The sequence below is a fragment of the Eleutherodactylus coqui genome, chromosome 13, assembly GCF_035609145.1.
Source record: "Eleutherodactylus coqui strain aEleCoq1 chromosome 13, aEleCoq1.hap1, whole genome shotgun sequence".
Taxonomy (NCBI): Eukaryota; Metazoa; Chordata; class Amphibia; order Anura; family Eleutherodactylidae; genus Eleutherodactylus; species Eleutherodactylus coqui.
Genome location: NC_089849.1, coordinates 45,980,208 through 45,986,207, shown reverse-complemented (window position 1 = coordinate 45,986,207; position 6,000 = coordinate 45,980,208).

The window sequence follows — 6,000 nt, the reverse complement described above, 5'->3', positions numbered from 1 at the left end:
TTTTGTGACTTTTTTTATGCCAGAAACTGGCCTAAATATTTTATAGGTGTCTCCCTATGGGTGTAATGTACGCCTCTTCATACATTAGGTGCATCTCAGGGCAATCGGGGCACCTAAAAAGAAATCTATGCCAACCACGAACTGGAGAAGATTTTTTGTGTAATATATGCCAGATTCTAGTGTAAATTATATATAAAGCTGTCAGGTTGGGGCGGCACAGGAACAATGCCCTTCCCAACAAGCCACATTCCCTTTGATGAAAAATGGCACGAGCAGGTGTGTGATGCAAAAAAGTCACAATTTGCTTTGCCAAATGGTCTTGAACAAATTGCAACTTTTCTATGCCAGTTTTTATTTTATAAATCCCCCCCAATGGGTTGATAAGTTACATTTTGGGTAAAATTCCTGTATTCAAAGACGTAAAAATCACATAAAATGCAGAAAATTGTCGTTTAACTCATGGGGTTTTTTGGCCTTCCCTGGATCAACATAGCAGGATGATAGACTGAACTGAATGGACATATGTCTATTTGTTCAGCGTTACAAACTGTTACTATATGACTCTACTGTATGACTATCTCGCTGATACTACACATTCTGGTTTAGGGGTTTAGTCCAGTTAGGCAAGCCCATTTCATACTGTCTGTCCAAACATTCAAGAGTGCAGCTATTGGAGGTGCAGCAGTACATTGTAAGTGCCGGACCCTGTTACAGTTCTGCAGTATTATGTAAACGTCGTAGGCAGGTGTGGAAAGAATGCTGCAAACTAAGAATACTTTCAAAAATAGAAGAGTTCACAGTTTTTGGATCAATTAGCAAAATACAAAGTGAATGAACAAAAGAAAAATCTAAATCAAATCAACATTTGGTATGACCGGCCTTTGTCTTCAACACAGCATCAATTCTTTTGGGTACACTTGCACACCGTTTTTGAAGGAACTCGGCAAGGGTTTTTGGTTTTTTTTCCAAATATCTTGGAGAACAAAGCACAGATCTTCGGTGGATGTAGGTTTTTCCAAATCCTTCTGTCTCTTTATGTAATCCCAGACAGACTTCCAGGACTCCTTGTTCTTGTTTTTGAAAAAAATTCTTATTTTCCGGCATTTTTTCTACACCTGCCTACAAACTGGTATGCCTTTTTCTACAGTCACATTGAAAAGTGTTGTCGGCTGAATTTTCAATAGCTTCAAGGCAGCAGCATCGCAATTTATTCTAGGTGTCTTTTTCTCCAATACAGGCTGTGTGCGCGTTACAGTATACATCAAATTTATACGCCGATTGCACACAACAGACACGGTGGTAATTTAGCTCTACATCCATTCATTGTGTGGTTCAATACAAAGTAATATTTCCTATAAAAAGCCAAGCTTGAATGGTACAATTGATCGGAATCCCAGAAAAATGTCCGCCCCCATGATCACAGCTTTATGTCACTAGCTACAACTCTGATGCCTCTAATAACATTTACTTACATATATGTGAATGATAGCAGCAGCTTGAGAACAATGCGCTTTTAAGTTCATACGCTTGTTTTCATTTTGGTCAAGCCTTCTTGAGATCCGGCGGTCTTATACCTTCGTTTTAGTAGTTTTATTACTCTTTTTTTTATTTTTAAAGTGACAGCTACCATCTTTTTTAAGGCTAAAGGTTGTCACAGCCCCAACCCTACTCCAGACATCACTAAGTAGTTATACAACTCTGCTTAAAGCCCTGAAGAAAATATAGTGAATCTCACAGACCCAAGATTGGGGAAGTTTAAGTAAGTGTTAGGGAAAGTAGGAGGGGACATATAGCACTAAATGTGCTATAAGATCCTATTAATTTAATGGATGCATACACTGAACTTACGATGACTTCTCAGCCAAAAAGAAAGGAAGCAAAGTTGGAACAACACTCATCATACTGGACAGAGTGTTCTTTCATTGTCAGATCTATGTGTTTAATACATCAGTCCATTTATTCAATCCCTTAAAGCGATCCTGTCAGTTTCTGATGCAAAGCTGTAAAAAAAAGAAGGATCTGAGGAGCCTTGTCGCTCTATGATATTTGTAAGCCAGATCACACAGAACGTATGTTCAGGGGATTATGGGATTACATGCCTGATGAAGACCTCCTGCTCAAATATTTGCATATTTGCCATTTAAGTTATCAGGGGTCATTTGGGGGAAAATCATTGTGGTTGTGTCCCTAAACACATGTCCTACACCTTCATGAATAAGAAAGAGACGACTGTAATGAGTGACAAGTGTACTTTACCATATTGGGAGCTGAAACTTCCTTCTTACAGTCCGCACACTGCAGCATGTAGTATTCCGAGGGCCAGTATGATTCGACAATACCAAATTTATTTTGTTTTTATTCTTCGGTACTGCTTTAAAAAAATAGAATATCTTTACAAACAATTTCCTGCCGCGGTCTTCGGACTGCCATAACTTTAATTTTCCATTGGCAGAGCTGTTTGGGGGCTGGTGTTTTGCAGGATGACCTGAATCTTCTACTGGTACTATTTTGGAGTACATACAACTTTTTGATTGCTTTTCATTGCATTTTTTTTCTTGGAAGCAGGATGAATAAAAAAAAGTGCAATTCTGGCATTGTGTATTTTTTAGGATTGTATTTACTATGCACTATTTTGATTACACATTTATGGACTCAGTGATATCAAATATGTTATATGCTTTTTTTGCTTCAACTTTGTTATTATAAATATGGAGAAAGGGTTTTTAACTTTTAATATCCTTTGTTTTTGCAATAATACACTTTTTTCACCTATTTATACCTCTGTTTTAGTCCCTTGGCTCCTACCCACTTTTATCTTTATCTCTGCGTTTTTTTCACATGATTGTCAATGGGACTTTCTAATGTTAAAAACGCATCGCACAAAAAACGCAGAGCAGAAACTTGTGATGCGTTTTTAACATTAGAAAGTCCCATTGACAATCGCGTTAAAAAAAACGAAGCGATATCACAGCATTTAAAAAACGCAAGTGGGTAGAAGCCCTTAATGGGACTTGAACTTGCAATTGTTTGATTGCTAATATCATTTACTAAAGTACTTAACTATTGCAGTATATGGTATTTCTGCAGACATTTTATTATGATGTTCTGTAGGCACATCTTAGTAGGCATAAATATATATGAGGGCCTTCAGAAGGTCCCTGGCTTCTACGACACCCGGATGGCACCTGGCGATGTCATCATAGGGAAGCTGCTTGGAATCCCTGGTCTTCGATCAGGCCATTGTCAGTATTGGCAAAATCATTTTAATTGTTAATAGCCGCGATCAGTGTGAACTCCAGTTGTGGCTATTGCAGCCAGGTGTCAACTGTCCAGGACAGTCAATACTGACCCTGTATGGAGCAGGCTCAGCTTCCGAGCCCATGCCATATTAACTCTGCACACATAGGAGGTATATGTACATCCTGATACGCAAAGAGTAGGTAGAAAAACTGTGCCCAAACTTATTGTTTTTTGACCATATTGACTTTCTGGAGAACGTGTTACTTAACTAAAGGCTCATTCACACAGGCATATATACTTTTTGTGATACGTGAGTAATATACATATGAAAACACAGGTCTGAATGCCCCAATAAAAATCAATGGGGATTCAGCACTATATATTTACGTATGTGAAGAAAATAAAATGCAGCATGTACTATTTTGGTCCGTATTATGGATCGAAATAGACCATTAAAGTCAATAGTCCTGCTTAAAGACTCAGGGAATACACGTGATCAATGCATATTCACTGTGTATTTACACAGAAAATCAATCAACCTGCTTGTGGTTTTTTTTTTGCATGCAAGCATGAAACATGCTGTTAATACGCAAGGAAAAAAATGCAAGCAGGGCCAGATACGCAGGGAATACGCAGTTTTTCGGTCCGTGAAAATGCTGCATATTCACGGACCGAAAACTACTGATGTCCTTGTGATTGCGTTATGAAAATGTGTATGTTATATGCATGCAAGAAATGAAAGGGCATGTCATAGACCCCATGATATTATAATAGGAGAACCTCTTCAATGAAGGAGCTTCCAGGATGACCCATCAATATATCAGTTGAATAGTAAAGCATCAGCCCGGGTTTACACCTTATGAATTCCATTGCAGCACATTATGGTTGTGTTCACACCAGTACCATGGTCTCCATTAATAGGGGAGCTATGACAGATCACTTTTTGAAATGATCCCAACAAATCTAGATGAATCCCAGAGATTTACAATGGGGTCTGTAAGGCTTCTTCAGGGGTTCTCGCATTTTTCACTGCAGGCTATACTATTCTTTAGGTATTCCTGATAGAAATGGGTGGACGGAGCCTTGCATACCCAGGTATGTTATACCCATAAGTATGTTATGGTTAGTTACACTTTTCTGACTTTCTTATCTCAATCATTAACTGTAAAAGTCAACAAAAAAATCTCATTGTTTTCGACAGGAATCCTCTGTGCCCCGAAAGCATAGAAGAAATACGTTGGTGTGAAGCCTACAAATGCAGGCTGGATGCAACTTACTCAATGTCATTTATTTTTCAATATGTTCCACCACTTACACTCAATATAAAATGATCTGTGAGAAGCATCTGTTCGGCTCATATTGGGCAATATACAAAAATGAGATATTTCTACATATTATTTAATGGCAAGACTGATAGGAAAGCTTATATACAGGCAAAGTATGTTCACACTTGGCAGATTTGTTAGATGGGCTCACATATATCAGTTGTGTCCAGTTGTTTTATGTCTGATGACGTTTTAATGCACTCGGTGCTCCAGTCTTGCATCCCTAAGTTTCTGCACCTGAAGTTCTCTCCCCTGCATGTGAATGTGGCTGCAGGATGTTCACTGCTATGGCAAACCACATACACGTTTCTCCAAGAAATCTGTTAATTTACACTAAGGGCTTAAACAGGCAAGCATGTTTTACTATGATTTTGCAGGCAGGATTTCAATGGGTTAATTCTCACTTCCTTTTTTGCACCCGCTGTTTTCGCAGGCGCAAAAAATAAATAGGACCTGCTCTATGCTGTGCGGATTTGCGCACCAAAGAGCCTCATAGAGGTCTATGGGAAGTGTGAAAACATGCATATCTGCACGTGTGGGTATGTACAAAGCTCTAGCACCAGGTTAGGCTAATTAACCATTTAAATCAGGATGGGGTGATGCTTCCGCCCATGTGAACAAGTGGTGCCTGCGCAATTATGCTCGAGTATGTGCAATGTAGCAGCGACTATATTGCGATATATGCTCATATGTTTAATATATATATATATGATTACCATGATGTTTTGAATGCTGCAACAATCGCGGTATAACGCTCCTATTGATTTCTATAGAGCCTTGCAGACATGCGCTCAATCGCGGCGCTTTCCAGCACCATGATTTTTGAGAGCTGCCTACTCTATTTTGCCACGTTTAGTACACCTAATCACCCATCACAATGATGCAGTGCGCTAAAACCCGCTGATGGACGCAGGTCTGAATACTAAAGTAAAATTGCGGCAAAATGCCGCGATCGAAATTACAGCGTTTTGCCGAATGCCTGTGTGAGAGTAGCCTTATAAGGCAATCATCATTTTTGCAATATTCTGATTATAGTAACTTTGAAAATTAGAGGAACCACGTGAAGAAACCTCCTCATCCCAAAAAGCATACAATTACATTTTGAATTTTCATACAGCAAATATCATTTTCTGGTGATTGGCACCCAAACGGTATAGATTATTATTAACAGTGAGAATGCCAGGATGAATTTAGATCACATTCCCTTTTGTATGAGGTCAGTTTCATTGCTCCACAAGAAGGTATTTTTGTCTAATTTTTTTTTTACTGCCATTCCTTGCTGTATTTTTTTCCTGATTCAAGCTGAATGGACCACTGAGGTTATGAAGATATAAGCCTCATAAGAGGTTTTTCAGTTTCTTGGATCATGTTGTATTACACTGAATGTTTAGAGCAAGTTCACATTATCGGTTAAAGTATCTGTTCATTGAAATAC